The 24,739-nt window shown below is 44.8% G+C and overlaps 1 long non-coding RNA gene across 1 annotated transcript; it reads left to right on the top strand.

Annotated features, from left to right (window-relative positions):
• Nucleotides 1-24,739, top strand: LOC136312125 (uncharacterized). Its single transcript, XR_010726893.1, has 3 exons — nucleotides 1-476; nucleotides 1,497-1,587; nucleotides 21,199-24,739. It is a non-coding gene; the product is annotated as an uncharacterized lncRNA (long non-coding RNA).

The raw sequence follows: 24,739 nt of genomic DNA, 5'->3' as shown, positions 1-24,739 counted from the left end.
AGTACCAGAGGGAGGGGCTCTCGGGTCGGTCCCGCAGTCCGAGCGGGCGGAGGAGGGGCGCAGCTGGCCCTCTCCCGGGGGGGCGGCAGGAGGTGGGCTCCACCCTTCGACTCCGAGGTGGCCGACCTTCGGCGCTGGCGGGAGGGGCGGGGACGGACGGTGGGGTGCCGACCCCGTGCTGCCGCTGCGCCCTCCCCTCCGCCGCCCCCAGGACTCGCTCCCCGCGCGCCAGGCTCGCCGCCGGCACCGGATGGAGCGTCCTCAGAAGGCTTAATCTGCAGTAAGACATTCTCATCAGATCGCGTCTCCGGCAGCCGAGCGCTGCTGCCGGGGCTCGGCCGGGGCTCCTCCCAGCACCCCTCCCCCGGGCCCTGGCAGAGCGAGAACCCGAGATGGTGACAGCAGAAACTGGAGCCCCGGCGCCGGGCGGCCGCGAGGGGCTGAGGCCTGTGCGGGCTCTGCTGCCTCTTGCCAAGGTCAATCAAACCCTCCCACGCTCGGGAGGCGCGCGCCGCGTGCGCCAGGCGGGGGGGCGGGGCGCCGGAGGTGGGCGTTCCGGCAGGGGCCGAGCCGAGCGCGGCGGGGGCCCGGCCTCGGCGGACGCCGCGGACCCCTCCCCGGGCAGGTGCTCGGAGACTCCGGGGCGAGGGCAGGGGGACGGCGATGATGGGGTGGGGGTGCTGGGGCCCGAGGCCGGGACCGAGTCAGCGGCGTATGACCCACCCAGACGGAAACGGAGACTAATTAGGGACGTTTTTATGCTAATATGCACCTGGCTGGGCTTGCTTTTTAGGGCGAGAAAGGGTGTAGAGTACATAGGAAGAAGTTCCGGAGAGCCAAAAACTTCCGGAAGCACTTGATTCCCTGATAAAAGGCAGCCCGGCTCCACTGCCCACCCGCTGTGTGGCCTTGGGGAAGTTACTTGGGGATGTCATTAAGTTTCAGTTTTCTTGGAAAAAGAGAGAACTTGGATCAGGTTTCTTCCCAGGCTCATTTACTATGGCAGCAAAGAGATGGAAGGTAGCCCTCAAGGTGGGTTGAAGACTGAATGCAGAAGTGTGAGGCAGAAGCATTCAACGTGGCTTCGGCCGCTGGAGGAGCGTGTTTCCATGGGGGGCCTGTGGCTGTATCCAGTGTTGGCCAGAAGTGAAAGTGAGGGGAAGGAGCCCGAACAAAGGTTTCTGGTTTGAGGCAGGTGCACCAGGAGGTAGCTGGGTGGTAAAAGAATATGGGCAATAGGGTAGGAAGCAGGGAAGAGAAGTGGGTGTTTTATGGGGGTATTCACCTGAGCTTAATCATAAGACTGGGGTGGAGGGGAGGGATGAGTTGAAGATGCCAGTGAGGGAAAGGGGAGATAACTGATGGGGTCATGTCCTGAAGAAGGATGAGGGATGGGAGTTGGGCACAGGTGGGAAGGAGTAGGAGACACTTCGTGTGGTGGGTAGGGGATGGGGAGAGGACTTTTTGATGAAGGGGTCACTCTTCATTGGCCTTAGGCAACTGAGTCCTCAGTGTCACCATTGAGTTGAATGAGGAACAAGAGTGGACCCAGGAAGAATCCACCATGGAGACTCCAGCAGGAGTAGGGTAAGGAGGATGGAGGGGCAACGAGGAGGGATGCAGTGGAGGTTGGATTATAAGAATTTGAAAACAAACTAAAAGAAACCTTTGAGGAACAGGAGACAGGTGGCATTTTACTGAGATTGTCTATATATTATCTCATTTAATTTCTACCACACAGTTTGGTAGGTATTATTAACCCCATTTTATAGATGGGGAAATGGAGGCTCAGAGTGATGAGGAACCTGGCCCAAGGCCACTCAGCTGGTAACAGATGGAGGCAAGATATGAACCCATGTCTATCTGCCTCAGAATGGAGGCAGCTTCCATTGGTGCTCCACTGGGCAAGCGTCCTGACCCTCAGGACTCAGCAGTGCTTCCTTCCCCAGGTGTGGTCATCCTGGGGCACTGACCCATTTGGCTGGAAGGAAGGGGCTGGGCTTTCAACCCAGTGCAGCCTGAACTTGGCAGGAAGCCTCCACCCAGCTGAGAGGAGGGAGAAAGGGTGGGGTTCCCCCCTCCCAAATGAGCTCAAACCATATATGTTCTGGAACATGCCATTTTTCTCTTAATCATATATATATATATTTAATTTTTTAAAGTTGTATAGTACTTCTTTGTGTAGATAATTCCATTTATTGTTCATCTATTCCCTTATCCCTAGACATTATATTGTCTCCAAAGTGTTGGGGTCCGAAACAGTGCCTTAGTATGCCTCCATCTTTGTAAGAGTATCTCTGCGCAGATAGAGGTAGATCTATACGCTAGAGTCATAGAAGTGGCATCAGTGGGTTAAGGGTATGCTTGTTTTAAATTCTATAGATAGAATTAAACTTCCCTACAAAGAAGTTATATCAATTTACACTGCCTCCATCAAAGTATGAGTGTGTCTGTTCTTTCACATCCTTGCCACTGAGTATCATATAACATACATATTTGCCAATCTAGTGAGTAAAAATCTTTTTCATTTTTGTTTTTATTTCTGTTTCCCTGAGTCTGTACAGCTCAACCAAATCCCATTAGCTAAGAAAGCACTGTTTGTGAATACCTGAAGAAGAGCTCAAGAGTGAGAAACAGATTTAGGGCAGCTCTGAGGAAGAACTGAATGTCAGTAAATGCTGTCAGGACCTAGATAAGGGAGACAGCAGAATTCCTTCCTCTGAGCATAGAGAGTCCTATGCACCTTGGTGGATGGGATACCCCCGGAGCTCAGAGTGAGGGCTGCCCAGCTAGGGTCTCATGCTCAGCAACCAGATATCCTTTGGGAAAAGCCTGGCTCCACAGAGTTATGGGAACAAGCTAACAGGCTGCACGGGGCAAAGAGGGCAGGTTTTAGGCAGGGCACAGGAATGAGTTCAGCTTCCTGAAAGAGCAAGGTAAGACCAGGGTGCTAAAGGAAAACATGCTCAGGTGGTAAATGAAAACTGGGAGGCCAGAGGCTGGGGAGGTGAATGATGGGAAGAGAATGGGACTCCAAAAATCTTAGCAAAGGAGAGGGGGAGTACGTGCAGAGTGGTGGCAGCACACGCTCCCCCATGGACATTTCTGTCCCCAGCCTATTAATAATAATCACATAGCTGGTATTTTCTCAGTACTTATTATATAAGACATTGCTCTGGTGTTTTTATTTATTGTGTGTGTGTGTGTGGATGGGTGTGTTTTTAGAGAGAGACAGGAAGGGAGAGAGACGAGAAGCATCAACTTGTACATGTATCACTTTAGTTGTTCATTGATTGATTCTCATATGTTCCTTTACTGGGGGGCTCTAGTCAAGCCAGTGACCCCTTGCTTAAGCCAGCAACCTTGGGCTGAAGCCAGTGACTTTGGGCTTCAAGCCAGAGACCTTTGAGCTCAAGCCAGTGACCATGGTTTCATGTTGATGATCCCACATTCAAGCTGGTGAGCCTGTGCTCAAGCTAGATGAGCCTACACTCAAGCCAGTGACCCTGGGGTTTTGAACTTGGGACCTCAGAATCCCAGGTCGACACTCTATCCAGTGCGCCACCACCAGTAAGGCCATTTATTGAATAATGTTATCCTTGTAATAACTATGTAGTAGGTATAATTATTATCCCCATTTCACAGATGAGGTCATGGAGGCATAGAGTTAACTGGCTTTCCCAGCATCATGTAGCTAGAATGTGGCTAAGCAAGGATTCAAACTCAGGCCATGGGGCTTCAGAGCCCATGCTTCCAAAAAACAATACATTTGTTTTCCTTAGCCAACATAATAACAACTGCCATTCATGGAGAACAGGGTAGGCACACCATTTTTTTTTTGTTGATGTTTGTTTCTAATGCTTACAACAATTCCATATAATAGAAGATGTTATTCTTAATTTAAAGATGATAAAAGTAAAGTTCAGAGAGGCTGAGAACCTTGGCTAACATCACCCAGCTAAAAATAATTTGCGCCAGAATTTGCACTCAGATATGTATGAATCAAAAGCCTCTGTCTTTTCCACATCATCACAGGCCTTTCACAATATAAGAGGAGAAATGTTACAACTACAGAATGGGCAGGCCTGGAAGGGACCTTGGAAGCCATCTAATCTGATCTCTGATAGATGGAGAAAGGGAAGGACAGAGAGTACATACCCAAGTTACATACAAGTCTCACAACAAGACATATCTCCTGGCTCCTGCTCTTTGATGGGGATTGAATTGTTTGCCTCATCTCTGCAGAGGTGAGGGCATGTGAATGCAGCATGGAGGGATAATCTCTTGGGGGGGGGGTGTGCGTGCGTGTGTGTGTGCGTGCGTGCATGTGTGTGTGTGTGTGTGGTGGGCGGAAGTTGGGACGGGGCTATGTATAGTGCTGGGAAGAGCCTTCCCCCATCAGAAGGGGTATTGGGAAGCAGAGAGGCAGTGTCGAGGGGAATCTAGGGAAGCTGTTCCTTTCTTGTAACTGGAACCTGGAACCCTCCCTTGCTCCCCTCTCCATCCCCTCTCCCCGTATATACATCTCCACCCTCAACCCAAGCAGAGCATGCGCTGGTGTCCTGGACAGAGCTTCTCTTGAAGTGTTCCAAGAGCCTCCCACCATCTGGCTGACCCAAGGACTGCTATTTCACATTATAGGCCACCTGATAACCCATTGTCCTTTCCAAGGACACATGTAAAAATGCAAATTACCCTGAGACCCAGTGGCACAGTGCAAAGAGTATATGTCAGTCATTCACACCTTCTTAACACAGGCTATGTTTCTCAAAGTAGAATATTCATCCTAAGAGTTCCTAAATTCTCTGAATATTTTTTAAATTTGGATTTTATTGATATGAAAATATTTCAGCAGTTGTAAATTCAAAATTCTTTGCAGTTGAGTATTTTTAGAGACTAGGACTTCAATGCATCAAGTTGGTGTTGCATAAACATGGATCTATGAACTGCTAGGAATTCAGACGAGAATTGCTTTCCTTTCATGAGGTCCGTTCATACGCAGGTTTGGGAGACTCTAATCAAGTAAGACAGGGAGTCCAGAATTCTGGGCTCTAGTCTCAGCCGCTTGACCACTTGAGATCTCGATTTCTTCAGGTGTAGACTCATTCACTCTTCACCACTTTTGCATCCTCTCTGCTAGGCTTGTGCAGGTTGCTGTGAGGAATAGGAGGTGGATGGGGTTCAAGCCTATAGGCTCAGATAAGCTGGTGCAGGCTCTGAGCTTGGCACCCTACTGTCCGTCAATTCAAGGCGGAGGGTAGGTAAAGGCTACAGGGTTTAGTAGTGGAAGAGGTCACTTCTACCTGGTGAGTACAGATGGGCTAAGTGCCAGATCTGTCTTTAAGCTGGACCTTGAGGCAGGGCTACAGTGACAAGGAGTCTGGCTGTATAAGCAGAAAGGTTGGATGAAACAGGTCAGGTGGGATGGGGTGGGCTTATAGACAGAGCCGGGTGTGAAGTATGTTTAGGGGACTAAACCCCTAGCTAAAGGACCTCTGAGGCTACCTCATCCAACTCTCAAAGGTACAAGGGAACGTCATGAATCCTAAGTCAGTTTAAGTACCACCCTGCACCCCCACCCCTACTCTGGGTTACACAGCCAATTGGGGCCTTGCAGACAACAGTAAAGTAGGCAAGAATTTTTTCAATCTAAGCTGAGTTCCCAGCTTCAAGACTGTTTTCAAAGGGTCCAGCCCATGTTGGCAAGCTCCTTTTCCACCACACACTCTATGAAGCCCACTATAGACTCCAGCAATCCATCTCGCTCCATCCCAAGAGCTCCCAAGACACAGACCTGGGGGTATTTCATTTTTATTTATTGATTGATTTTAGAGAGACAGACAGACAGAAACATTGATCTGTTCCTGTATGTGCCCTGGCCAGGGATCAAACCAGCAACCTCTGCACATCAGGAAAAGACTAACCAACTGAGCTATCCATCCAAGCCCTGGGGCATTTTAATTTTATTTCCATTCAACAGAACAGCCACATCCTGGCAAGAACCAAGGAGGATGGAGGTTGTTAGCCCACCTTTCCAGCTCCTCCTTGAGCTATAGTAATAGAACTCAGGGTGGTAAGAGGTAGGAAGGCCAGAACTCACAAGAGACCTCTTCAGACCCAACCTGCACAACTTCCTGGGTTGGGGGACCTCCAATAGTTAGCTAACAGGGATTATAGTTTTCAGTCCTGGGTATGGACAGCCTACCTACACTTGGTTCTGGGAACATTTTCCCTGGGCTGTGGGGGACTCTCAGGCTATGCCCACGCTGTTGGGCTGGAAGAACCCCCTTCTCACATAGGCTGTGTAAGGTCTGCAGCCATTTATCCCGTCTGGGCAGAGGGGGCTCATTGCCCCAGGACCAACAGGGTAGGGGTGAGGTAGTCAGAATGAGGCTGGACCCACAATGCCTGGAAACTTGTGCCCCCTTCTCTCAGCAGAGGTGGAAAGAACAGGCTAGAGTGGGTGTCTATCATAGATACCCCAAAGTGAAGACTGCACTCCAGGCTTACGAAGTCTAGTGCAGGTTTGGTTGCTGCTAGCATGACCACAGCCGCTTTCACTGTATTCCCACTACCACTGTTCCCACAATCTCTGCCACAATCACCCCCTTAATCACCACATTATCACTGTCTCCTTCTCCACCAATATCTGTCCCCATCTCCACCACAAGCACTATTTCCCTCTCCATCACTATAGCCACCACTGTCAATAGCTCTGTCATGCTCATCAGTGTCATCTCCACTGTAACCACCACTATTAGCACGTCCATCTCTATTTCAACCATGATGTACATCTCCTCAGCCATCACTACATCTTTCACCACTGATACCTCTGCCACAACCCTCACTTCTATCTCCACCATCGTCACTACCGCTGCCTTCATCACCACGGCCATCTGCACCATTATCACCACCTCTCTTACCACCACCACTACCCTCTCACCTTCCCTCACACTTTCCTGCCATCACCAGCTCAGTTACCCTGCCCCCTCCCCACCTCTGCCCATTGTAATCAATCCATCTATAGGACACAGAACATAGAACATAACAGTATTTTAGGTTAGTCCTTCAACTTCATATTTGCTCAACCCCAGAAAGGCCAACTATAGACCCGATTTCCCCCATTTTTTCTTTGAGACTTCTCATGGAAGACGAAGGTAAATGCCTTGCTCTTTAAGTTAGGGAAGATTATGTGTCTCTTGCCATTCCTGATTTACCAGGGCCATCATTCTGTCCTGGAAGAAAATGGGATTATTCTGACAGACTGTGTTCTTTGGAAAGCAGTGCTGGTTATTACCTAATTCCTTATGACCTAGTGTTTGTAGATTGATTTTTTTGACGATGTGTCCCAATAGTTTTCTATTATAGCAGCTCGGCTGATGGGTCCGGCACTTACAGAGGCATCTGCTCTTCCCCAGGTTTAGAGAGGCAGGGACAGGCTGCCTGAACCTTCCGCTGGTCTCCAGGCCCCTTACCAGCTCTCCATAAATCCCCTCAGAGTGAAAACTGGTGATCTGACTCCACCTTGGGCCAATTCCTTAAGTACCTAAGCATGTAAGTCATCAGGGCCTGTGGATGTGAATACTGCACACAAGTTCTTTTCTCATTCCCTCTTGGCTTCCTGCCTTCTCATGATCCCAAGCAGTGCCTCTTTTCAGCTTACAGATCACAGATGACCTTTTTAGGCTAAGAAAAAAATTAAAAGCCTCTGCTTTTTAGTGTCATTGCTTTATGGGCTTTCTCTCCCCACCTCAAAACGAGCCAGCAATCTCCTGATCCCCTTTCTTTGGCCTGTTAGAGTTAGAAAATGTTTTTCCCATTCTTTGCTGCCTTGTGCAAGTTATATCTCATTTCTTTCTCTAAACTACTCTTCTGATTTTATCTCCACAGCTTTTTGTTTGTTTGTTTGTTTTGTTCATATCCCTCTTTCCTATCCTGGCCTGATCTCCACTTTCTTTGGCATGGCCATTATCATTTTAGTTCCCTGGGAAGCTTTCTGCATAACTAACAAGTAATCTCGGCCCTGGCCGGTTGGCTCAGTGGTAGAGCGTCGGCCTGGCGTGCAGAAGTCCCGGGTTCAATTCCCGGCCAGGGCACACAGGAGAAGCACCCATCTGCTTCTCCACCCCTCCCCCTCTCCTTCCTCTCTGTCTCTCTCTTCCCCTCCCGCAGCTGAGGCTCCATTGGAGCAAGGATGGCCCGGGCGCTGGGGATGGCTCCTTGGCCTCTGCCCCAGGCGCTGGAGTGGCTCTGGTCGCAACAGAGCGACACCCTGGATGGGCAGAGCATAGCCCCCTGGTGGGCAGAGCGTTGCCCCCTGGTGGGCGTGCTGGGTGGATCCCGGTCCGGCGCATGCGGGAGTCTGTCTGACTGTCTCTCCCCATTTCCAGCTTCAGAAAAATATAAAAACAAACAAACAAACAAAAAACCCAAGTAATCTCCAGGTCCCCTTGAGCTAGCTGCTTTATGCATCAGGGTAGTTTCTTTTTCTTTTCTTTTTTTTTTAAATAAATTTTTATTAATGGTAATGGGATGACATTAATAAATCAGGGTACATATATTCAAAGAAAACATGTCTAGGTTATTTTGTCATTAAATTATGTTGCGTACCCCTCGCCCAAAGTCCGATTGTCCTCCACCACCTTCTATCTAGTTCTCTGTGCCCCTCCCCCTCCCCCTAACTCTCTCCCTCCCTCCCTCCCATGTCCTCCCTCCCCCCACCCCTGGTAACCACCACACTCTTGTCTATGTCTCTTAGTCTCATTTTTATGTTCCACCAATGTATGGAATCATGTAGTTCTTGTTTTTTTCTGATTTACTTATTTCACTCCTTATAATGTTATCAAGATCCCACCATTTTGCTGTAAATGATCTGATGTCATCATTTCTTATGGCTGAGTAGTATTCCATAGTGTATATGTGCCACATCTTCTTTATCCAGTCTTCTATTGAAGGGCTTTTTGGTTGTTTCCATGTCTTGGCCACTGTGAACAGTGCTGCAATGAACATGGGGCTACATGTGTCTTCACGTATCAGTGTTTCTGAGGTTTTGGGCTATATACCCAGTAGAGGGATTGCTGGGTCATAAGGTAGTTCTATTTTAAGTTTTTTGAAGAACCACCATACTTTCCTCCATAATGGTTGTACTACTTTACAGTCCCACCAACAGTGAATGAGGGTTCCTTTTTCTCCACAGCCTCTCCAACATTTGCTATTACCCGTCTTGTTGATAATAGCTAATCTAACAGGTGTGAGGTGGTATCTCATTGTAGTTTTGATTTGCATTTCTCCAATAACTAATGAAGCTGAGCATCTTTTCATATATCTGTTGGCCATTTGTATTTCTTCCTGGGAGAAGTGTCTGTTCATGTCCTCTTCCCATTTTTTTATGGGATTGTTTGTTTGTTTGTTGTTGAGTTTTATGAGTTCTTTGTAAATTTTGGATATTAGGCCCTTATCTGAGCTGTCGTTTGAAAATATCAGTTCCCATTTAGTTGGCTGTCTGTTTATTTTGATATCAGTTTCTCTTGCTGAGCAAAAACTTTTTATTCTGATGTAGTCCCATTCATTTATCTTTGCCTTCACTTCTCTTGCCATTGGAGTCAAGTTCATAAAATGTTCTTTAAAACCCAGGTCCATGATTTTAGTACCTATGTCTTCTTCTATGTACTTTATTGTTTCAGGTCTTATATTTAGGTCTTTGATCCATTTTGAATTAATTTTAGTACACGGGGACAGGCTGTAGTCGAGTTTCATTCTTTTACATGTGGCTTTCCAGTTTTCCCAACACCATTTGTTGAAGAGGCTTTCTTTTCTCCATTGTGTGTTGTTGGCCCCTTTATCAAAGATTATTTGACCATATATATGTGGTTTTATTTCTGGACTTTCTATTCTGTTCCATTGGTCTGAGTGTCTATTTTTCTGCCAATACCATGCTGTTTTGATTATCGTGGCCCTATAATATAGTTTAAAGTCAGGTATTGTAATGCCCCCAGCTTCATTCTTTTTCCTTAGGATTGTTTTGGCTATTCGGGGTTTTTTATAGTTCCATATAAATCTGATGATTTTTTGTTCCATTTCTTTAAAAAATCTCATAGGAATTTTGATGGGAATTGCATTAAATTTGTATATTGCTTTGGGTAATATGGCCATTTTGATTATATTTATTCTTCCTATCCAAGAACAAGGAATATTTTTCCATCTCATTGTATCTTTTTCGATTTCCCTTAACAATGCTTTGTAATTTTCATTATATAGGTCCTTTACATTCTTTGTTATGTTTATTCCTAGGTATTTTATTTTTTTGTTGCAATCGTGAAGGGGATTATTTTTTTGAGTTCGTTTTCTAATATTTCATTGTTGGCATATAGAAAGGCTATGGACTTTTGTATGTTAATTTTGTATCCTGCGACCTTACTGTATTGGTTTATTGTTTCTAATAATCTTTTTGTGGAGTCCTTCGTGTTTTCGATGTATAGGATCATATCATCAGCAAAAAGTGATACCTTTACTTCTTCTTTTCCGATATGGATGCCTTTTATTTCTTTGTCTTGTCTGATTGCTCTGGCCAGAACTTCTAGCACCACGTTAAATAAGAGTGGAGAGAGTGGACAACCCTGTCTTGTTCCTGATTTAAGGTAGAAAGTCCTCAGTTTTATGCCGTTTAATAGGATGTTGGCTGATGGTTTATCATATATGGCCTTTATCATGTTGAGATATTTTCCTTCTATACCCATTTTGTTGAGAGTCTTAAACATAAAATTGTGTTGTATTTTATCAAAAGCCTTTTCTGCATCTATTGATAAGATCATGTGGTTTTTGTTCTTTGTTTTGTTGATATGGTGTATTACGTTAACCGTTTTGCGTATGTTGAACCATCCTTGAGATTCTGGGATGAATCCCACTTGATCATGATGTATTATTTTTTTAATATGTTGTTGTATTCGGTTTGCCAGTATTTTGTTTAGTATTTTAGCATCTGTATTCATTAGAGATATTGGTCTGTAGTTTTCTTTCTTTGTGCCATCCTTGCCAGGTTTTGGTATGAGGGTTATGTTGGCCTCATAAAAATGTGTTTGGAAGTATTGCTTCTTCTTCAATTTTTTGGAAGACTTTGAGTAGAATAGGAACCAAGTCTTCTTTGAATGTTTGATAGAATTCACTAGTATAACCGTCTGGGCCTGGACTTTTATTTTTGGGGAGGTTTTTAATAGTTTTTTCTATTTCCTCCCTGCTGATTGGTCTGTTTAGGCTTTCTGCTTCTTCATGACTCAGTCTAGGAAGGTTGTATTGTTCTAGGAATTTATCCATTTCTTCTAGATTGTTGTATTTGGTGGCATATAATTTTTCATAGTATTCTACAATAATTCTTTGTATATCTATGATGTCTGTGGTGATCTCTCCTCTTTCATTTTGGATTTTATTTATTTGAGTCCTGTGCCTTTTTTCCTTGGTGAGTCTTGCCAAGGGTTTGTCAATTTTGTTGATCTTTTCAAAGAACCAGCTCCTTGTTTTATTGATTTTTTCTATAGTTTTTCTGTTCTCTATTTCATTTATTTCTGCTCTGATTTTTATTATCTCCTTTCTTCGGCTGGTTTTGGGTTGTCTTTGTTCTTCTTTTTCTAGTTCCTTAAGGTGTGAAGTTAAGTGGTTTACTTCGGCTCTCTCTTGTTTGTTCATATAGGCCTGAAGTGATATGAACTTTCCTCTTATTACTGCTTTTGCTGCATCCCAGAGATTCTGATATGTCGTATTTTCATTTTCATTTGTCTGTATATATCTTTTGATCTCTGCGCTTATTTCTTCTTTGACCCATTCATTTTTTAGAAGTATGTTGTTTAGTTTCCACATTTTTGTGGGTTTTCCCCCCTCTTTTTGCAGTTGAATTCTAGTTTCAAGGCTTTATGATCAGAAAATATGCTTGGTACAAACAATTTCAATTTTTCTAAATTTGCTGATATTGTCTTTGTGGCCCAACATATGGTCAATTCTTGAGAATGTTCCATGTACACTAGAGAAAAATGTATACTCTGTCGCTTTGGGATGAAGTGTCCTGTAGATGTCTATCATATCCAGGTGTTCTAGTATTTCGTTTAAGGCCACTATATCTTTATTGATTCTCTGTTTGGATGACCGATCTAGAGCCGTCAGCGGTGTATTGAGGTCTCCAAGTATGATTGTATTTTTGTTAGTTTTTGATTTAAGGTCAATAAGTAGCTGTCTTATATATTTTGGTGCTCCTTGGTTTGGTGCATATATATTAAGGATTGTTATGTCTTCTTGATTCAACTTCCCCTTAATCATTATGAAATGACCATTTTTGTCTCTGAGTACTTTTTCTGTCTTGTAGTCAGCATTATTAGATATGAGTATTGCTACACCTGCTTTTTTTGGGTGTTGTTTGCTTGGAGTATTGTTTTCCAGCCTTTCACTTTGAATTTGTTTTTATCCTTGTTGCTTAGATGTGTTTCTTGTAGGCAGCATATAGTTGGATTTTCTTTTTAATCCATTCTGCTACTCTGTGTCTTTTTATTGGTAAGTTTAATCCATTTACATTTAGTGTAATTATTGACACTTGTGGGTTCCCTACTGCCATTTTATAAATTGCTTTCTGTTAGTTTTGTATCTAGTTTGATTCTTCTCTTTTGTTTTTCTATCATTTGTTTTTGTTTGTTTGTGTTCCATACTTCTTTCCTCTGTTGCTACCTTTTTTAAGTCAAGTGTTTTTGTGGTGGATTTTTCAAGGGTGGTTACCATTAAGTAATGAAAAGGGTACCTACCATATTCATTGTAGTACCCTATCTTATAAGTATTTCTGCACTTCATCGTCCTTTGCTACTGTTAATCTCCATCCTCTCCCCCCTTTTTTTCCTTTGTTTTCACAGTTTAAGTTTGGTTTTATTGTGTTCTTGGTGGAGCTGTTACTTGTGGTGTTGTTTTCTTTTGTTCTTTGAATCTGGTTGGAAAACCCCCTTTAGTATTTCCTGGAGTGGGGGCTTTCTGTTGATAAATTCTCTCACCTTTTCTGTATTTGTGAATGTTTTTATATCTTCTTCATACTTGAAGGATAGCTTTGATGGGTATAGTATTCTTGGCTGAAAGTTCCTCTCTTTCAGGGCTTTAAATATTGGGGTCCACTCTCTTCTAGCTTGTAGAGTTTCTGCTGAGAAATCTGATGATAATCTAATAGGCCTTCCTTTATATGTTGTACTCTTCTTTTCCCTGGCTGCCTTGAGAATTTTTTCTTTGTCATTGGTTTGTGTCATCTTTATTATGATGTGCCTTGGAGTGGGTTTGTTGGGGTTAAGGAAACTCGGTGTTCTGTTTGCTTCTTGAATTTGAGGCTTTAGTTCTTTCCACAGGCTTGGGAAGTTCTCGTCTATTATTTGTTTGAGTATATTCTCCATTCCATTTTCTTTCTCTTCTCCCTCTGATATACCTATTATTCTTATGTTATTCTTTCTGATGGAGTCAGACAATTCCTGTAGGGCTTTCTCGTTTTTTATTATTTTTGAGTCTCTTTCTTCTTCTCTCTGTTGTGCCTCAAGTTGTTTGTCTTCTATTTCACTAATCCTATCCTCAATCTGGGCTGTTCTGTTAGCTAAGCTTGTTACCTCGTTTTTCAGCTCGTGAATTGAGTTTTTCATTTCTGTTTGATTTGTTTTAATAGTTTCAATTTCCTTGGTAATATATTCTTTGTGTTCATTGAGTTGTTTTCTGATCTCCCTATATTGCCTTTCTGTGTTTTCTTGTATATCTCTGAGTATTTTTAAGATTTCTATTTTAAATTCTCTGTCATTTAGCTCCAAGGCTTCCAATATGTTAAGTCTTTTCTCCATAGATTTTTCCACATCTATTTGTGTTACCTCTCTTTCTTTTGTATCCATAATATTCGATTTCCTTTTTCTTATTGGCATCTGAGGGTGGTCTTGTTGATAGCACTAATTAGAATTAATAAAGAGTAAAATGTAAAAAAAAAAAAAAAAAAAAAGGTAAAACACCCCACAAAAAAAAACAGTAATAATTTATTATTTCCCCCTTTTTTCTTTCTTCTCTTTCCCTCCTCTCCCCTCCTCAGGGAAATATCGTGCCTATAATGGAGGGCCTGATTTGGGGTGAAGAGTTCAAGGGGCAAAAAAAAGGAGTAGGGACCTACTAAATGCAAAAAAAAAAAAAAAAGGGAAGAAAATTTTAGACAAACATAAGATGATTTGCTTGTAGGTGATGGTCAACTAAGAGATATAATGAGAGGGATAAGAGGGAACCAGAAAAAAGGACCAAAAAAAGAATAATAAAGAAGAAAAAAATAAAAATAATAAGTAAAAATCTGTTGTATTAAGTGGAGCGAAGACTAAATACAATGGAGACCTTGGGTTGGGAGGACCCAAAATGCCACAAAAATAAACAAGAAAAAAACAAAAACAAAAGCAAAAAAGAAAAATAAAGCCAAAAAAAGCCTTGAGTCCCAAATTAACTAATTTGTTCGTGATTGAGGATTAAATGGGAGGAAAGTAAAACGAGAAAAGAAAAAACGAATAGAAAGGAAAAAATAAGAAAAAGAGAAAAATGAAGGAAGAAATAAAAAAGGAAGAGAAAAAAACAAAATAAAGCAAAAAAAAAACAAAAGAGGAGAGAGTGAGAGTTAAGTGTTTTGGAGTATAACCTTAAAGGAGGGTGAGGATGAAGAAGAGAAATAAAATGTAACACTCATGGGTAATGTAGTTCAAGAAAAGGGAAGCATAAGATGGGCAGAGAATAGAAGGACCGAGGTGGAGGAAATAAAGGCAATAAGATAGAAGAAACAAACAACAACAACAAAAAATTAGTGGAACAAGTTGTAAAGTCTGTGGATTTTTCTTGATTTTGAGAGGTTAACTTCTTCCTTTTTCTTTTCTCTCCCTCTTTCTGGTTGGTGACTCTGTACCCCAGGCTCTGCCCCTGTGTCACACTTAGGTAGGGATTTGCAGTTGATGGGATTCTATGGCAATGTCATATAATTGGCTTTAGTCTTGCTGGTAGTCAAGGCTTGTTGGCGTTTGCAGGGTCCAACAATGAGAGAGTTTGCTCTCCTGGATTCTCTCTCCTAGTCCCCCCTTCCTGAATTAGCAGCCTGGTGATCCAGCTATAAGGCTGCAACTGCTTCTGCCTGGGGAGTAAGAGGCTCAAAGAGCTGGGAAATCCCCACTCTATCCCCACTCAGTGCAAGGCTTTGGGAAAGGCTCTGGCAGTCAGGGCCTCCAGTGTAATCAGGCGGAGGTGGGAGTCAATTGTTGTCAAGGTGACTGTTCAGCGCCTAGCATTCAGTTGGACCTCTCAACCCAGGCTTTCCACACTTTGTAGCCTGTTTTGGCTGGGAAGAAGAGGCACTAGTCTCTGCTTGTGACTAGTGTAGTATAGATCTTATTATCTGCCAAGTCCCTCTTGTTAGCGTTTATCCCTGAATATGGAGGCTCTATCAATCAGAAGTTGCCCCCGCCCCTTTAGCGAGAGGCACTAAAAAATATCACGCCTCTTGTCTTGGGTCGCTGAACTGAGAGAGATCTTATCAATTAGAACCAAGGGTGCGCAGATTTCATGGGTTAAGCTAATTTCAGTGATTGGGTCGCATCTGTGCTCCCGAAGGTATTTTAGGCTGCCTGCGCGCGCCCCCCCCCCCAACGCTTGATTGTTAGCTTGAATGGCTGGGTGAGGTGCCCCGCCCACGGAGAGAATCTCCCAAGTAGAAGACCACCCTGGTGCCTCTCCCGCTCGCCCTGCCCGCTCGCGCCTGCTGCGCTGGCGGCTGAATCGCACCAGGCGCAGGATAATGGGGCACCCTGGGTGTGCGGGCCAGTAGGGCGCTCTGGGCATGTGGAATGCCCAGGGCACGCGCGCGAATGGGGTGGTCCGGGCACCAGTGGCCGGCGACTCTCACTCGCAGTGCGCGGGCCCTGGGAACGTTAGCGGTGCTCGCTCTGCAACCGGACCGGGCGCGCGCCCGCGGCTGCTCGCGGCTCCCGAGTGTGGGCGGTGCTCGCTCTGCAACCGGACCGGGCACGCCGGTGGCTGCTCGCCGCTCCAGAGTGTGGGCGGTGCTCGCTCTGCAACCGGACCGGGCGCACGCCCGTGGCTGCTCGCGGCTCCTGAGTGTGGGCTGACTCACCACAGGCGCACTCCCTCACGGCTTGAATGAAGGTCCCTTCCTCCACACCCTCGTCTCTCAGATTCAAGTGATAACAGTCCTTTCGCTTTCAGTTTGTGTGGAACTCCGGAATGCTCCGAGGATAAATTTTTCTGTTTCTAGTTGATAAATTTGTTGTGATTTAGGGGAGATCTGTCGGACGCGCTGCTCACGGCACCATTTCCGTGACGTCACTCTCGCATCAGGGTAGTTTCATTCTCTTCTAATTTTGTTGTCTTATGTGGACACCTCCAATTATCCTTAGAGAGTGCTTTGGTTCTTAAACTTAGTATTTGTGTTTTTCATCATGGTTCCCAATGCTTGGTGTGGAAAGCTTTTAGAAAGGGTCAATGTTGTTTCAATCTTGTTTGAGTTTATGCTTTTCTTCCCTTCTTTCAGGTGCTGGTCATCTTTCTCAATACTCCCATTTCTTCTCCAGCACCTGCTCTCCGGGGTCCACACCGAGGTAGCCACACAGAGAGGGGTCTAGTACCTGAATCTGGTCACTGGTGCCACACTAGAGTATGGATGGGGACACTTGCCAGTACAGGACTGCTTGGTTAACAGGGAGGACTCTCTCCATTCATAAGCCCATTTGTTTATTCTTGGACTCCTCCCTCCCCCTTTTTTTTGCAACAGAGAGAGTCAGAGAGAGGGTCAGATAGGGACAGACAGACAGGAAGGGAGAGAGGTGAGAAGCATCAATTCTTTGTTGCAACTCCTTAGTTTCCTTAGTTTTCATTGATTGCTTTCTCATATGTGCCTTGACCAGGGGCTACAGCAGAGTGAGTGATCCCTTGCTCAAGCCAGTGACCTTTAGGCTCAAGCCAGTGACCATGGGTCATGTCTGTGATCCCACATTCAAGCCAGCGACCCCACGCTCAAGCTGGTGAGTTCGTGCTCAAGCCCACAACCTCAGGGTTTCAAACCTGTGTCCTCTGCATCCCAGTCTGATGCTCTATCCACTGCACTACCGCCTGGTCAGGCCCTTCCTTCCCTTTTGAACTTCTGTCGGGCCCTCCTAGCTACAGGCTCACAGGGCAGATGGGTCGTGCCGAAAGTCAGGTTGATAATGGCTGGGAGGAGCACTCTGGCTAGTAAGGTATACAGACCTGATATCAGATCAAATACAGAGAACGTGGTGATCGCGAGGCATGAGGTGGTGTGTGTGTGATATGCTCTGCATCTCCTGAGGGAGGCTTCTCCAAGAAAGCCATGTTTGAGCGAGTTCTTTAAAGGTAGGGAGGTGTTGTCCAGGGAGAGAGGTGCAGCAGGGCATTCCAAGTAGAGCAGGATATGCAGAGGCAGAAAGGACCATAGGGGACTGGCCATGTAGGGCCAGCTGAGTTTCCTTGTTCCATGCAGGCCCGTGTCCTTCCCAGCCTAGATAGATAACATCAAAATGGCCCGCCAAGGCCACTTTCTGTGTTTCCCTCGGGTCTCCCAATGCTCCCAGAGTCATTTGTTGTCATCTCCAAAATTGCCTCTTCCTTGAAGACTTTCTCTGGCCAACCTATGTCCTTGTATCCCTGAAGGGAGGCTTGGAAACTCATCCCTTTTCTTTCTTAGGTCTGTGACGGGAAATCCATGAGCCCTTCCTGTACAAACATAGCTTTTCATGGGCTGAGTCTGCTCATCTCTAACACAGTTTGTCTGGTGAACTATTCATCTGGCTGCACTCTGTTTAGACATTGATTCTGTGAGGGTTTCTCTGACCTGCTCCTTCTCCCAGGGCAAAGTGTCTGTCAGCTCTATTATCATAGACTGTGCTTACTATTCTAATCACCCCTGAATTCTGGTCCTTTATTAATTGAATGAATTCCTTTTTGGCTTGACTCCTGTGTCTTGTATATTATTTTTCATTATTCCCATTTTACTGTCTGTGTAACCTCTTAGCTATGCTCAAAGGATAGAAAGATTCATTCTGTTTCCAGAAATTCTTCCTATGGAAGACATTCTTGCTGCCTACTCAAGAGTCATTCTCTACAGTTTTCTCTGCTAATAGACATTGATCTTGTTCAAGCAGTCCTGTGCCCAGAGATACCTTTGCCAGTGATTGGTCAAAGATTGGTCTAATTCCTACCAATGAAACATATAGGACTAGTCTTCAGCTGGCTTCTGGGAAAGGTTTTTTCTTCTGAGAAGAAATGAGAGGTAAATGCCCCCTTTTATACCTTTTCCTTGTCTCTTGTTTGGGACAAAATTGTGGAAGGGTGTGATGTTTGGAGCTGTGGCATCCATCTTGTGACAGTGAGGCAAAGACCAAAAGAAGCACAGACATGGATCTAGCACCTTGGCATCACTGAGGAACTAAACAACCCCAGATCCTCCTACCTTTTAACTTCTTGTTATGTGAGGCAATTAAATGATGTTACTGCTTACAACAGAAGCAGTTGGGTTTTCTGATATTTGCAGGTGAAGGCATTCTTAACTGAAAAATTTTGTGAATAAACTTTTACTTTGAAATAATCATAGACATTATACATTTGATGAGGTTAGGAAGCATTTACCATCCCGACAGTACAGAAGAACACGTACCACATCTACCGTGAGTGGGCCTCGGGAGGACTTTCCTTTCTGTCTGTCTTTCTGTCTTCTAACATTGAACTTCCCCTAGAAAGGGGAAAAAGCACTTCTTCCTTCGGACTCGGACTTAGGCTTTAGTCAGTCAATTCCGTCTAGTTTTCTCCCATTAGAACTAAGAAGAGAGAGTTTCAGGTCCTAGATTGTCTGCTTAGCAACCCACAAAAAAAGGTATTGTTACTCCATTTTGTAGATATATTGAAAATCAGGTTAGTAAAGAGCCTGAGTGTGATTACACAGTAAGCAGAGAAGCACCATAGTGAGGTTTGCCCAAATGCATCATCTTTACACCTCAACACCTAGCCGCCCTTGGGCTTAAATAATGTCAGCATCAAGCTGGTGGTGGCACCACAATGCTTAAGGTGGCAGCCCTGGAAAGGTGCCGCTCAGCGCTTACTGCAGGAGTGTAACTGACCAAGGGCCTCAGCTCCCGGGTGTTGGTGCCAAGGCCACACTTCCCAGGGGCTGCTCCCCACTGAGCACTGGTCACAGCAGGGCTTCTAAGATGGGCCCAGTCCTGAGAGATGCAGGCCTCCTCTTGGGACAGTTTTAGCTCAAGGGCTTCCTACTGGCTTGGCAAAAACCTCTCTCGAGCTACGCTGCAGTCCGAGACTCTGGCCGTCTAACCCTTTTCCTCCCCTCGCTCCCTGACAGGGTTTAGGCCTGTATCATGGTCTGACAGTTGCACACCTCCTCTGGCTCACCTCCATTTTTCCTTCAGAGATGTTTCTGCAAATAAATATCTTGCATATCTAATCCCATCACAGGGTCTGGCTTCTTGGAGGACCTGAACTAACGTGCTTTGGTTTTTAAACTTTCAAACTCAACCTGGCAACCTGTGTATAATGCACCTGGCATAAACTGTGTTGTTCCTTCTGTCTTTTCTTCTCAGGGTATATGAAGGGGTTCCTTTCTCCAATAGGTGCAAGTGGGACCCATGACCAGAATATGTGCATACCTGGAAATCTGTATCTTGATTTCAGAGAGTCTGAAGCACTCACCCAAGGGCACACAGCTCTCGCCCAGGCACGCACACATATACCACTGATGCATGGAGTGGAGAGACCACGTCAGAATGAAGAGATAGGGTCCGGATACAGTGTGGGGCAGGCGAAGACATGAGGAAAGCAGCCCTTTCCTGCCCCTCCCAGTTTACTTCCCACAGTTGGTTTGTGTATTTTGGTGCCATGGCAACTGGCTGTGAGATCTGCAGGTGGAAGGGGAAGCTTAACTTTAGGATGCTGTGGTTAGCTTGATGGGCCTAGAAGATACCAGGTCCATACTGATAGCCTCCCAGCCATGCTCCATCTTGTAGACACTGGCCAGCCAAGCCCTCAGTCATTGAGAAATGCCTTTTCTTTTCTTTTCTTTTCTTTTCTTTTCTTTTCTTTTCTTTTCTTTCTTTCTTTCTTTCTTTTTACAGAGACAGAGAGAGAGAGTCAGAGAGAGGGATAGACAGGGACAGACAGACAGGAATGGAGAGATGAGAAGCATAAATCATTAGTTTTTTGTTGCGCATTGCGACACCTTAGTTGTTCATTGATTGCTTTCTCGTATGTGCCTTGACCGTGGGGCTATAGCAGACCAAGTAACCCCTTGCTCGAGCCAGCGACCTTGGGTCCAAGCTGGTGAGCTTTTGCTCTAACCAGATGAGCCTGCGCTAAAGCTGGCGACCTCGGGGTCTCGAACCTGGGTCCTTTGCATCCCAGTCCGACGCTCTATCCACTGCATCACCACCTGGTCAGGCAAGAAATGCCTTTTTCTGTACATACTCACTGCCTATCCAGCCAGTTGGGCCCCCCTTCTCGGCAGTACTAGCTCTGATTTTGGAATTCCCTACTCTCTTATGTTTGTCCACATCTTCCCCATCTCGCAGGGCTGAGTTCCAATCTTACCTCCATCTGGAAGCCTTCCCTGATTTCCCGAGTCCACAGAGCTTTCTTCTTCCTCTAAACTTGTCTAGCACTCACTGTACTCTTTGTTGCATTCACATTATAGTATTTGGATTTTATCCCGATCTAATTCAACCAGCTCCTAATATGTGTTAGTCACTGTGCTGAGTGCTCACGTGGGGGTCTTGGGGCTAAGTCGGCTCTGGGCTCATTAGACTTACGATGGGACTATCAGATCATCTAGCAGCTCTGGCTTTATGACCAGAAGAGGCCCCCACTGGCTCCCAAGCTGGGCAGGACAGAGGGTGCGGGTTGGGGTTTATTAGAACCTTGCGTCTGAGTCCAGATAGGTCTCTGTCTGAGTCTCATTTTTCTCAGCTATGAAAAGAGAATGATAGTACCTACCTCACAGACTTGTTCTGAGGACAAATAAGGTAATACATGTAAAGTACCTGAGTACAGTGGTAGACCTGTTAGTCCTCTGCCTCTCTCCATGCCAACCCCACACCCTGCCCCCCTTGAATCTATCTAAATGGAAACATTGTGTTCTCCTCTTCCCCTCAGGACTGTGCAAAGAACTCACTGTCTTGGATCCAAGAGCTAAATGAGGCAGAGGCCTGACCACTGGGAGCTCAGCATCTAGAGCCTTCACACCCTGGGCCCTTCATCAGCTCTGGGACAGGAAATGGTATTGCTGTGTTAAAGATGATAGTGCCAGGGCTCAGAGAGGCTGAGCCCCACCGCAGATCACAGGGCTAATAAGCAGTGGAATTGGCCTTGGGATCACACCTGAGACATAAGAGAAATCCGAAGGAAACGGAGAGAGTTCTTATGACGGTGTCAGTCCTGCCCAAAGAATTCCATAAATTCAACATAATGGCAATCAAGATCACAACAGGATTTGTGTGTGTCTGTGTGAAATTTAGCAAGCCAATTCTAAAACTAATCTGGGAGAATAACTATGTTGGACTAGTCAAAAAATACTTGAAAAAGAAGCACAGTGAGGGCCTGGCCTGCGATAGCACAGTGGATAAGCATCGACCTGGAATGCTGAGGTTGCCAGTTTGAAACCACGGGCTTGCCTGGTCAAGGCACAAAGGAGAAGCAACTACTATGAATTGATGCTTCCCGCTCCTTCCCCACCTTTCTCTCTATCTCTCTACTCTCTCTAAAATCAATAAATAAAATCTTTAAAAATAAAGAAAGAAGAAGTATGATGAGGGAGGACTTGCCCCATCAAATCAAAAAACATCACCAAGCTGTGCTAATTAAAATGGTGGTGTGCCAGAATACAAGACATATGCATCAATGCTGTGGAACAGAGTTTAAAAGGTTTCTTATAAGAGAAGTTCAGTGTAGAATAGAGTAGCATTTAAAAGCAGTAGGGAAAGAATGAACTCTTCAATAAATATTGTAGAGACAATTGGCTATTCGTGTGGAAAAAAACCACAAAGATGATTTCTGTTTCACACCATTCACTAAATACATTCCAGATGGATTAGAGAGCTAAGTGTAAAAAAACAAAGCTATAAAACTATTAAAAGAAAATATAGGAGAATTTGTTTATAACCCTGGGGTAGGAAAGGCTTCCTTTAGCAAGACATAAAACACAAAAACCATGAAGAAAAAGTTTGCTAAATTTGATTATGTCCAAATCTAAAACTGTTGTATGACAAAAAAACAACAACCCATAAATTCTGTTAAAAGACAAGTGACAGATTGGAAGAAGGTATTTGCAATACCGTATATACAATTAAAAAAGATTAACAACAAGGATTATGTAATGAATTCCTACAAATAATAAGTAAAAGACAAACTACCCAAAATAAAAAAGTGATATTTCAGAACAGATGGGCAGTAGTTCGCCTCGGAGGAACTGCAAATGGCTAATAAACGTTTAACAACAGGCTCAGCCTCACTAGTCATCAAAGAAATGAAAGTCAAGCAACACTGAGGGCAGCTGGACACCTTTTTTGCTGTTGGTAAGTATGGAATTTGTAGTCGTGTTTGGAGAGAGTGATCTGGCAGTGCCTGTGAAAATGCCAGTGCCCAAGCCTTCCCCACAATGCTGCGTCTCTCCCTGGAGAAGTGCTCCGAGTGCACGAAGAGGCCTGGCCCTGGAACCGTGCTGGAAGTGGCAGACTTTTGAGCAATCAGAAGTAACACAAATATTCATTAATAGAGAAAGGGCTAAGTACATTTTTGAATATCCACGTTAGTAATGGTTTTCTGAGGTCCAAACCAAAGGTAGGTAGCCCTTTGCACCCTGAAGTAAAAAGGTCTCATTATGAGAGAGAAGCAAGTCTCAGAACAACTGGTTCTATTTATGTAAACACGGATGCACACTTTGAAACTATTGCATGAGGAAGACTATTTTGGGAATGTACAGTATGTCCGTAAAGTCATGGTGCACTTTTGACCGGTCACAGGAAAGCAACAAAAGACGATAGAAATGTGAAATCTGCACCAAATAAAAGGAAAACCCTCCCAGTTTCTGTAGGATGATGTGGCAGCATGTGCGCATGCGCAGATGACGTAACATCGTGTATACAGCAGAGCAGCCCATGGCCATGCCAGCCGAGATGTGAATGGTACAGAGGAAAGTTCAGTGTGTTCTGTGGCTCGCTAAATTCAAATCCGTGACCAAAGTGCAATGTGAATATCGGCACGTTTATAATGAAGTGCCACCACATAGGAATAACATTACTCGGTGGGATAAGCAGTTGAAGGAAACCAGCAGTTTGGTGGAGAAACCCCGTTCTGGTAGGCCACCAGTCAGTGACAAGTCTGTAGAAGCTATACGGGATAGCTACCTAAGGAGCCCTAAAAATCTGTGCGTGAGCCCACATTGAACTGCACTGAATAGGTATGAAACTGGGAGGGTTTTCCTTTTATTTGGTGCAGATTTCACATTTCTATCGTCTTTTGTTGCTTTCCTGTGACCGGTCAAAAGTGCACCATGACTTTACGGACACACTGTATATACTAAACTGACCATCCCTAGGGAGAGGAGTTCAATTGTGTAGGAGCCAAGGTGAGCTTAATCTGAACTATTTAATTTTTTTTTTTTGCAGTGAATAATACATGTAGACATGTATTACTTACATAATAATAATAAAATAAATTTCAAATAACTAGAAAAACCAGCTGTAACTCAATGCTCAGCAGCATATGTCCCTAGTTTTCCAGCCCTGCACCTGCCGGTGCCCTAGCCCTGTTGCTTCGATCCCTTGCCTGGTTTCTGACTGCACACATTCCCCACTCTTCACGACCTCCACCCCACTGGGATCCTGGCTTGGGTTCTTGTGCCATTGGTCTGGCCTGGGTCAGAAACAAAGGGGAACTGTACATTGCCTTAGCCCCAGAAGAGCATACGGTCTAGTATAATAAGAACTTCAGAAAAGATGTGGTTAGAAAAACTGAGGAAGGCTTCCTAGAGGAGACGTGGCATTTGAGCTGAGGCTTGAAAGATGGATCATTGCCTGACCTATGGTGGCACAGTGGATAAAGTGTTGACCTGGAATGCTGAAGTCGCCAGTTTGAAGCCCTGGGCTTACTTGGTCAAGGCACATATGGTAGTTGATGCTTCCTGCTCCTCTTTTCTCTGTGTCTCTGTCCCCCACCTCTAAAAAAACAATTTTAAAAAAAAGAAAGATGGATCATTTTTATTCCAAGCCCTCTCTGCTCTCCTAATTATGTTGAAAACTACATAACACCATTATAGAAGTGTTGAACAGAAAAAAACCTCACGCATAATTGCATCCATCTAAGCCCACAACTTTTTTGAATTCCCTTCATGGCTTTGTCCACAAGGCATGCACACATTTACGCATTGCTGCGGACTGAATTGTGTTCCACCAGAATTCATGTTGAAGCCCTAACCCAGAGTGAGTTGGTATTTGGAAAGTGAAGCCTTTGAAATATAGAAAGGGTCACGAGGGTGGGGTGCTCGTGGTGGGATTAGTGCCTTATAAGAAGAGGAAGAGACACCAGAGCTTCCCCTCCTCTGTGTGCATATACTTAGGAAAGGCCAGTGAGAACAGTGGGGAGCTGGTTGTCTGCAACCCAGAGAGTTCTCACCAGGCACAGACTGCCGGCACCTTGA

The sequence above is a fragment of the Saccopteryx bilineata genome, chromosome 8 (genome assembly GCF_036850765.1).
Source record: "Saccopteryx bilineata isolate mSacBil1 chromosome 8, mSacBil1_pri_phased_curated, whole genome shotgun sequence".
Classification (NCBI taxonomy): Eukaryota; Metazoa; Chordata; class Mammalia; order Chiroptera; family Emballonuridae; genus Saccopteryx; species Saccopteryx bilineata.
This window is presented reverse-complemented; position numbering and strand designations above follow the sequence as displayed.